Below are 10,978 nucleotides of genomic sequence, written 5' to 3' on the forward strand. Positions count from 1 at the left end.
GGCCCAACTGGCCTAGTCTTGGTCATAGTGGAGTAGGAATCAGATAACCCAGGTGGAGACTCTGGGTCAACCACTAAACCTCCTTGAGCCTCAGCTCCCTCCTCTGCAGCTCTGCAGTCAGCAGGGCAGCTGCTTTTTCTGTGGACCCAAGTTTGGGGATGGTTACTTGGCTTCTCTGAGCCTCAGTACATCGTCAAGAAAACACAGGCATCTGGCCCTGTGCCCTGTCCATCTCACAGTTACTGCACAGAGCACAAGGGATAGGAAACGTGAAGCTGCTCTGTAAGGTGCACACTGCGGTGTGTGTCTGATGGGTCGAAATCAGAGGACCCGGAATGAGGAAGGCCTGCGGGGCACAAAGATGACAGGCCCCGCGCTTGGGATCACGCATTTGATCAGGCCGCTTCATCTCTTTGTGCTACAGTGTCACAAAGATTATCAATCCCTAACTCTTCCCTACAGCTCAGGACGTGCTTGGACAAGTGGATTCCTTGCATGAAAGAGCCTCAAGGCCTCGGGGGAAGCAGGGAAAAGTCCAGGACCACGTGAATCATACTCCGTTTTGGTTACTTTTATGCTTTCAACTAAGGTTTCATTCTGGCACACCTTCCTGACCTAATCGTGCTCAGAGCTGCCTTTCCTCTTACACCACCAGCTGACACGCTTGGAAAAAAAGCAAGATTTTGGTAACATTAATGTAAGCCCCAAATTTTAAGCAGTAAATCAGTAGCTTTTCACCCCTCCCCCACCAAAAGGAAAGTGAAGCCACAGAATTCATTATAAAACCTATTAGGTTTTGTACGATCTCTGCTTCGGATAATCTGCCACATTTCCCATCGTGAATGAATGAGTGACTTTGGTCAGGGGCTCGTGATCAGGATGGTGTTGAGAGCTAAGAGAATGATGTCAGGGGATCTCGCAGCCAACACACAGGAATCCCTAGGAACAACACGGTAAAGCTTGTAATTATTCTAGCAGAAATGTAGGCCCAAGAAGCAGAAAGGATCCTTCCATTTATCTTTCCAAGACTGGACACGGCACTCACTGGTTCTCTGACCAGCTAGCAAACCCAAAGAAGCACTCAGGGCTCCGGGATCATAGAAATGGAGGACCCAGGAAAGCCGAACCTGTTCTCTGGAAGCCTCCATCCAGTGCCCACAGACCATGATTCGGTGGTCCCCTTGCTCTCTGACAGTTTTCCCCGGGTGGGTCCTGCAGCCCTGCTGCACTGCTGCCGGGACCACCGTCCTGACCCGGCATGTCTGCACTATTCACAGCTCACCAGAACGTTCACATTCAGCATGGCACTGAGCCTCACAGCCTCCCCGTGGGAGAGGTTCAGCCCCATCTCTTAGAGGCTCAGGCTTAAAGAGGCCAGGGGAGGCTCAGATTCATGTCCCCTGTATCCCCTACCCCCAGGACTGGTGCTCTTCCTGCTAACTGGGAAGGGCGCAAAGTTTAGAGCCTGAAAAAGCTGCCCGAAAAGCAAATCTGAGACAGAGAGAAGAGGACATGAAAGAGCATTAACAGTGATAAGAACTGGGACTCAGGGTGAGTCCTCTTACGACCGCTGTCTTGTGTGAACATGGGATTTCTAGGTGAGGCAAAGAAATTTGCTCAGAGCACGTACCTGGCATCAGAATCAACTGTGACTAGTTCCAGGGGGTGGGGTGGGGGGGCTAGCAGGTGTCTGTATCCCACGGCAAGGGGGCACCCAGTCCCGTCTTTGACCCCCAGGCCCCTCCCTTGCACCAAGCCCCCAGCCTTCAGCCACACACCCCCAGTTGAGGCCAAGCCCCTAACCAGGTGCCCGGAGGACCAGTGTGGTTCACGCCCCCCAGGCTCCCGTGCTCACTCAGCTCGGGCTCCTGCCACGGCCTGGTTCAGGAAGGCTCTGGGACTGCTTTCTTTCCCGGTGCCAACAGAGAAGCCCTTCAGAGAAGGGTTGAACTCCCGGAGGATGTCTGGAAATACAAGGAAGAGACATGTAGTCACTCCTCCAAGGCCTACTTCAAATTCCTGTGAAGACAAGGCAGACCCCACCCCCACAGCCCTCCCCATTACTGTTCACTCAGCACCAAAATAAAACGTCCGGTAGGCTGACGCGTAGCCACGGGGGCAGCACACAGAGGTGCTCAATGAATTACTGCTGAGTAAACGCCAGTCTGGCTCAGGGGCTGCTCGTGTACGTTTTTCTTTTTCTTTTTTTCTAAATATAAAATTGCTTTATTGAGATGTAACTCATCTACCATAAAATTCACCAATTTAAAGTATGATTCAATAGTTTTTAGTGCATTCATGCAGTTGTGCAACTGTCACCCCAATGAAGTTTAGAACAATTTCATCACCTCAGAAAGAAACCTTGAACCCATTAGCAGTCATTTCTTCCAGCCCCATAGCAACCACTAATCTCCTTTCTCTCACTACAGGTTTGCTGATTCTGGACGCTCATGTAAGTGGAATCATATAATACAGTATGTCTTTTGTGACTGGCTTCTTCCACTTAGCATGTTATCAGTGTTCATCTATGTTATAGCAGGTGTCAGTATTTTGTCCCTTTTTATTGACAAATAATGTTCTGTTGGATGGATGCACCACATTTTTGGATTTTAAATGAACTTTGCAGTTGTGGGATAAACCCCTTCTGGTCATGGAGCATAGTCCTTTCTGTATATTGCTGCATTCAGTGTGCCAGTGTTTTGTTGAGGATTCTTACATCAATAGTCAAATGAGATAGTGTCCTGCTTTCTTTCCTTGTGATGGCTTTTTTCTTATTTTGATATTAGGATAATACTGGCCCCACAGAATCAATTTGGAAGTATTCTTTCCTTTTCTACTTTTGAGAGGAATTTGGGAAGAACTGAAATTAATTCTTCTTTAAATGTTTGATGGAATTCACCAGTGAAACCAGAAAACTCTGAGCTTTCTTTGGATAGGAAGTTTTAAATTACCAATTCAATCTCTTCACTTGTTATACATCTATTCAGATTTTCTATTTCTATTTTCTGTTTTTTCTTGAATTAGTTCCAGCATCTTTATATCTTTTTAGGAATTTGTCCATTTCATCTAAGCTATCTAATTGATTGTCATACGTCATGTTATGATTGTTCAAAGTATCTCTCATAACCCTTTTTATTTCTGTACTAATGTCTCTTCTTTCATTTCTGATTTTTAGGGGCTCTTCCCCTCGTCCACCCTGGTCAGTCTAACCACTTGCTGATTTTGTTCAACTTTTCAGTCTTATACATTCTAATGCTTTTACCACATTGGATCTATGCTTTTCATTTTTTCATCTCCCAAACTTGGCTGAGAACTCTGGAGAGCAGGGTCTGTATACATCCTGGAGGCTCACAAGTGCTCAATATACTTTTATGGACTAAATTAAGAATAACTCACAATAGCCAAGACATGAGAGCAACCTAAATGTCCACGGACAGGTGACTAGATAAAGAAGATGTGGTGTCTGTGTGTGTCTGTGTGTGTGTGTGTATATGTATATATATAAGAGAACACACACACATATATAACAGAATACTACTCAGCCATAAAAAAGAATTAAATAATGCCATTTGCAGCAATGTGGATGACCTAGAGATTATCATACTAAGTGAAATAAGTCAGACAAAGAAAGACAAATATTATTACTTATATGTGGAATCTAAAAAAAATTACATGAACTTATTTAGAAAACAAAAAGAGACAGACACAGAAAAGAAACTTATGGTTACCAAAGCGGAAAGGAGGGGAAGGGATAAATTGGGAGTTTGGGGTTAGCAGACACAAACTACTATAAACAGAATAAACAACAAGGTCCTACTGTATAGCACAGGGAACTATATTCAGTAACTTGTAATAACCTATCATGAAAAAGAATATGCAAAAAATATAGCTATATGTATAAATGAATCACTATGCTGTACACCAGGAACACAATACTGTAAATCAACTACATGTCAATTTAAAAAAAAAGAATAACTCAAAGTTCAGAAAGGCTAGGAGAATTGTTAAAAGTCACATGGTTACTGAGAATGGAACCCCACTCTAGAACACGGGTCTCTCGGCTCCGGGGCAGGGTGCTTTCCCTGGACCTACGGGCTGCTAGGGTGTGGGAAAGGAACCGGCTGGCTGTCAGTCAGGACTTTCAGGCATCATGCTGTCCAGCAGAGCACTCTCTAGAACTGAGCACTCCTGCAGGGTAGACACGACACAGATGGATTGAACTCATTCCTTGTGGCTTTGGGGACACTGTAGCAATGAATGGAAATTACTCTGATTTCTATTTGAAAGGAGGAAGAGCAGTGAAATCACTAGCGCCACCTGACAATGGAAGGGATTGTCCTGGACTCCCTAATTGCTGGCAGAGTCCAGCACCGGCAGGCTAGGTACTTCTCAGGAATGTCACAGAAAGGCACTACTCACTGGACAGGGCAAGAACTTGCTGGTGCACGCAGTTCCCTCTGCCAGGAACGCCCCATTCCCTTTCCTTCTCTGACGAAGTCCAGCTGTTAAAGCCCCCTTTCCAAAGGCAGGGTCATTTGCTTCATTTTCCTGTTTCCCAAGCACCCAGCACCGGAGTACTTGCTGGACTCCATTGAATAGGGAGCTGAACTGACGTTCTGTTCTGAACCTATGTTCTCCTAAGTTTTCCAACACATTTCCACGTGATTATTTCCCCGTGGATTATCCAGTCCCAACAATCAATCTATCTCCACAGCTCTAGTAAGGTCTGAACAGGCCATATTCTCTTGCTGCGCTAAGTGTGTCAGGGGAGTTCACTGAAGGGATGACACTGTCTCGATTTTTACGAATCATTTTACTGAAATGTTGTGGAAAGTTTGAGTCAGATGATTTCCAACCATGCTATCCATCACAAGAGCATGGGAATCAGAAAGCCCAGTATATGCGGGCCCAGCTCACGGCCCAGTCAATTACATTCACCAAAGCAACCCAAACCACCCCCTTCGCGATAACGGGGCTTATCTACCGCTCTTGTGTGTGGACTTAAAAATAAAGAAGACAGGGTGTACTTGTGCCACAGAACTGTGCCTACTCAAATTCAACAGGATTTGCAAATAGCAAGAACAGATAACACATGTGAAGTGCAGTCAGTTCTGCCCATGTGAGATAAAGTCCCTTCTATCATCAAGCTCTTGGTGACTTAAAGCTCAAATAATTTCTTAGTTGCTAAAGATATATTTCCAAGGGATAATTACAAGAAAAGTAAATGAGAATGGAACCGATTGAATTCCTCTCAGGCAAAATGAATAACCAGAAGATTTTAAGGGAAGAGAATTCAACTGTAACATCTGTTGTATATGCACTTTAAGAACAAGCACTGTCTATGCACTAAGGAACATGAAAGGGCGAGTAAAATAAGACCATATAGAGAAGGTAGTCAGGCTTAAAACAAATCATTCCAAGCACGTTATTGGTGAAATAATTTAAGGAAAATGTTGCACCCCAAATATGGCGATGTTTGTACAGCCTGAACAAGGTGATAGCAGCGTTTCCTAAGACAACACACAGGAAATCAAAGCCTTTGTATGCAGTGGCGTCAATTGTAGCCCCAGCCTAGATCAACGCCTCCCAGAGGGGTGCTCTGTTCAGAATGACAAGCAAGGCAGAGATGGGTTTCCTTTCCTTCCTTCCTCAATCATTTCTTAATAATCACTTGCACTAAGAATTGGCCTGAGCATTCTTTTCCTCTTACTCTCTTCTTTTCCTTGGACAAATACAATTTCTCCTTAAAAAAATAAATAAATAAAAATAAATCTCCAAGGCTTAAATCACTTTCAAGGAAAAGAGCAGGGTGACCGCTCGGGGAAACAGCGCCCCCTGCCGAACTCGGCTGTCTCCTGCCGCCGAGTCCCGGCCAAGCTCGCGGCCGCCGCCAGGGGGAGCTGCAGAAACGCGCAGGACTGGAGCGAGCCCGCCCTGAACCCCAAAGAGCGCGTACTCACTCGGCAGGGTGATGACGCTACTGAGGTTCTGGTCGCCGCCGGCGCTGCATAGTGAGGACAGAAAAGAAAAGGAAGGTTAAAACAGCCAGCGATGCTGAAACACCTCAGACACGGCCAAGACAGATCTTTCTCCTTCTGAGAAACATCCTGGGTGGGGAGGGTTGGGGAGGCGGTGATTTGCCCTTTCCTCCTTATTTCTGGAGAAAAACTGAAAAAAACAAACCAGAATACAGCAACTCCTCTCTCCTTGTCCCAGAAACCAGAACGTCCAAACAAAAAACTGGTTTAAACTGTCCTGGCTGACTTGTTTGGTTTTTAACTTTGAGCTTTGACCTTGAGGCAGGGTCTTCCAAAGGCAAAGTGGCCCTTCCTTGGAAGCAGAGCCCAGTCCAGCCCTACTAGCTGTGCGTTATTATTATCATTGAAAACACAGTTTAAAAAGTTTGCCCCCATCATTCTTTTCCTGTTTGGCTTGGAGAAAACCCTTATCTTCTAGAGAGCAACCCATTTCTGAGCCACTTCTGAAATTCCAAGGAAATCAAAGTTGGATGGGTGTCTAGGCATGAAAATCTGCAGCATTCCAGAGTTGACTGGATTCCCTGCTTTTCCACATCTCATTCTCTGCCAAGTAAGTCTGGGAACATTTCAAAGGCTCTCAGAACGTCTGGGGTTTAACTCTGTGCAGCATCACCAGGGAGGATGCCAGGGATTCAACACCCAGGTTCAAGCTGGTGCCAGAGAGGCCGGTTCCCTCAGAGGCTGAGGAAGCACCAGACCTGCTCTCTCATGCTTGTCATGAGCTGGGCTTTCAAAGCCCAGAGATAAAGCAGGAGGGCGGCTCACTGCAGCTTGTGGTGGCCTGGATTTCATCACAGGCAGAGCAGGAACCAGTCTGCACGAAGTTATACATGATGGGGGAATGCGCCTGATTAGGGGTCAGGAGCCATCCACTCCACTTCTTACTCTTTTACCATCTGGCTGTGTGATCTTGGGCAGGTTATTTGCCCTCTCTGAGCCATGCTTCCTCATCTGTAAAATGAAGGCCTTTTAATAATGATCCCAGCTACCATTTATACCTAGCTTTGTGTCAGGCACTGTGTTGGGTACTTAAATCCTCTCTAAGCCTTCAGACAGTGCTAAGGCAATATTAGTGTCTTTGCATCAGATGAGGAGACCAGCTCAGAGAGTCTGAGTAACTGGCCCGAGGTCACACAGAGCCGGGCAGCTGAGGCTCAGACTTGACTCTGCCTCATTCTGAAATTACTACCCAGAGAGAGAAATAGAACCAATGCTTTCCCAACCCAAACGTTTGAGTAGTTTCTCTCCTACACTCCTCCTGCTCAGGTCCTAGCTTGTTTGGGGGAATGCAGTGGTTTGGCAAAGCTGGTAAATACCTTCCTTAAATTAAACCTAGAAGTTTCTCATGGAAGAGCACCTGTGACTCATCCCTCTGCCAGAGGAATTGTTCTCTACAACAGTCATGGGCCCTCCCCTGCTCTGCGATAAGGCATCTTCGGGGCCCTGCCATGCCCGCACTCACCTCCAGGACAGACCTCGATACTGAGTCAAGACGTCCAGGACATTCCCAGGCTTGGACCCGGCCCCGTTACCTGCCTGAAAGGGAACAACAAGGGGGTGAGTTTCCCTGCCCTCTGGCCAGAAGGTCTGAGTCCTTGTTCTGGCCGAGCCCAGATGCCTGATGCTTCAGAATCCAGAGTCGTGACAGCACCACGTCTCGCCGTGCATCCTGCTCACCAGAAATGAGTGTGAGCTCCCGCGGGGAGTCCCAGGGCAGTCCACGCTCGGCCTCACCCTGTGGAGCCCTGCCCAGACCAAGACCAAGTGACCCTAGGCTGGCAAAAGTGCTCTAAGAATTAGACCGCAGTGTACAGTTTTCCAAAGGACACATTTCAGCGTCCCATTTCCCTCAGTTTTCAGAAGTTGTGAATGCTCTCATAAAAGTATACTGTCATCCTTTTATATGAACACATCACAAATATGTACAATTTAAAAAATGAACATGAAATGCCATGTACATACTCCTCAGCTAAAGAAAAAGCAGGATCCTTTAAAACCACAATCTGGACACACTCTGCAGGTGCCCGTCCCCTGCCTGGAGCACGCAGTTTCTGAGCAGAGCCATTCCTGCTCAGAAGGTCCTGCCCCGGGATAGCCTCCCAGGCAGCCTGTGGGGAAGGCTGGCCTCCACGAGAGCCGCCCCCTCCCCAGGGTGTGATCCCTGCTCTGGCGCGCAATGCCTCTGCCACCTGCCAGGAAGGTCACGTTCAGAGTGCTGGCTCCCTGGAAGTCCTGAATAGCTGTGCTGATTCTTGATGACTTCTTATCCCGACAGCATCTTCAAGGAGACCGGGGTGATGGGGAGGCCATATCAGGCCAGACCCCACAGGAGGGGGTTGGGATGAGCAATGCCAAGCCTGCCTACCCGTCTTCCCCAGAAGGTTGTGAGCAGCAGGGCCCGCGGGGTAAGAGTTGCTGAGGGCTCATGGGGGAGACAGCTCTGGGACAGGGACAGAATTCTGGATGCAGGGCCAGGACCCACCCATTTGATCCGCATTCAGCACTATGTGCCCACTTCACCTCCTCCAGCATCACCCTCTTACTGATTAAGTTTAAGGAGTCCCAGGTACCAGGGTTTTGTTGAAGATCCTGAGTGAGGTAATAGCAATGTGAACAGGCCACAAACTTGAAAGTTATCAGCTGGTATTTGGGAGAAGATTCAGCTGGAAGCCCTGGACTCTACTGACCCCAAGAACAGCAGCTGGACTCGTCTGTAATGAGTTGCTGTTGAACAGAGTCTGGGAGCCTCAGGGACCTCCCCCACTCTCGCCTCGACGATCTAAAGGCCTGATTCTGCTTTTCCTGGATAGCCCTTTGCAGGGCCTGGGAGGTCACCCCAGAGCAGCTGCAGACTGGGCTGGGGTCATCTTTAGTACCTCCACCTCATCCACTGACCTGTTTTCTCACCCTCGCCCGTCCCCTACCCCTCCCCTGCTTAAGAACTTGTTTCTGTCCCATCATCCCTTTGCCCCTTTCCTATAGGACAAAGTGAAGCACCGGGTCTTTGAGGGAGCCCCGTGCTGTGGGTGGGAGACCTGGTCCATCTCGGCCCACTACCGACAAGCTGTGCGATTTGGGTCACTTCCATCACGGGTGCTCCCTTTGAGGTCCCCTCCCTCCCTGCTGTGTCTCCCATTCCAGTGTTGGGAGAGGAAGGATGAGGTTAGAATGGAGCTAGGAAAACATGACAGGCAGAGAATGTTGGATTCTGGGGTGGGCAGGGAAGTGGAGAGGGACTGAGGTCAGGACTGAGACGGCAACGCTTAAGAGCTAGGAGTAAGTTTCTCCTGTTAGTCAGAGTTAGTTAATCTTCTCTCCTGCCCCTTCCTCCCACCGGCAGTAACTCACCGTAAGAGAATCGCCCAGAGCCCCGATGACCTTGATGTCTGCCAGCTTCAGCCTGTGGACTGAGAATGAAAGCACAGATGAACGGAAGATGGGCTTCCCATCTCCTCTGAAGATGAAGGAGCGTCTTCAGGAAAACTGAGACAGTCTGTTTTTAGCAGCAGTTTGGCTTGGACGAAGATACTGAGAGCCCATCCTTGTCCTAAAGCTCAGCGGTAGTGGCTGTGCGGCCTGTCTGCCGCCTCTCCCTGGGGCGCCCGGACACAGGGCTTGGGGAGCCAGGGGGTGGCCCTGCTGGTGCTGGGTGAGCCCGATGCCACAGCTGAGCGGTTACCCTCAGGACGCGAAGCAGCCCCTGGCAATGTGGTCAGGGAGTATGGAGGGGACCGCGGAGGAGGTGAAACCCAGACTTCATCTGTTCTAGGATCTGTTGATATTTGGGATAAAATAGTCTTTCATCTTATTAGAAAAAAAAATCAGCTCAGTTTTTCTGAAGTGAAAGGGGGAATGCCTTTATATGACTGACTCTTTTTGAAAAAAAATCAAGTTAAAATTCACATAATACAAAATGAACCATTTTAAAGTCAAAAGTTCAGTGGCATTTAGTACATTCTCCATGTTGTGCCGCTGTGACCTCTCTCTAGTTCCCAAACGTTTTCATTACCCCCAAACGAGACCTGTAACCACCAAGCAGTCACTTCTCACCCCACCCCCTACACCCGCCCTGAGCCCGTGACAACCACGGATCTGCTTTCTGTCTGTGGCTTTACCCATTGTGGATAGCTCATATAGATGGAATCATACAGCATGTGACCTTTGTGTCTGGCATCCTCCGCTTTGCATAGTGCTTTCAAGGTTCACCGTGTAGCAGGTGCCAGTGTGTCATTCTGTTTTATGGCTGAATGATATTCTATTATATGGATGGACCGCATTCTGTCCATCTGTCTTTATCTGTTGATGGACATCTGGGTTGGTGCCATCTCTTGGCTACTGTGTATAGTTCTGCTATGAACATTCACCTACAAATCTTTGAGTGCCTATTTTGAATTAGTTGGGGTTTTTTTGGAGGGGGTGTAGGTAATTAGGTTTATTTATTTAATTTAATGACGGTACTGGGGATTGAGCCCAGGACCTCATGCATGCTAGGCACACATTCTACCACTGAGCTGCACCTTCCCCCTGAATTATCTGGGGTAGATATCAATGAGTGGAATTTGGTGGGCCAGGGGATAATCTTATCTGTAACTTTTTGAGGAAACCCCAAACTGTCTTCCACAGCCTGACTCTCCTATTTCATCTCTTGAGTGCAAACATGCACTCTGATGCAGCCAAGCGGCTGTTTATTTGGATGACAAATGTATTGGCCACCAAGCAGTAGCTGGGTGCTCTGGGGATGAGACAGTGGTCAGAAATGGAGAATGCCCTTGGGAAGCTCACAGGAGAAGCAGGGAATGAAAAATATCCATAGTTATAATCATTTATAGGCTGGTAAACGTGATGAGAGGCATAAAGTGATAAGAGGTTCTGGAGCTGAAGGGATGTCTAACCCCCAGGGTGTGTGTTGTGGGGTGGTTCAGAGCAGGTTTCATGAAGAA

This window comes from Camelus dromedarius, chromosome 15, assembly GCF_036321535.1.
Source record: "Camelus dromedarius isolate mCamDro1 chromosome 15, mCamDro1.pat, whole genome shotgun sequence".
Lineage (NCBI taxonomy): Eukaryota > Metazoa > Chordata > Mammalia > Artiodactyla > Camelidae > Camelus > Camelus dromedarius.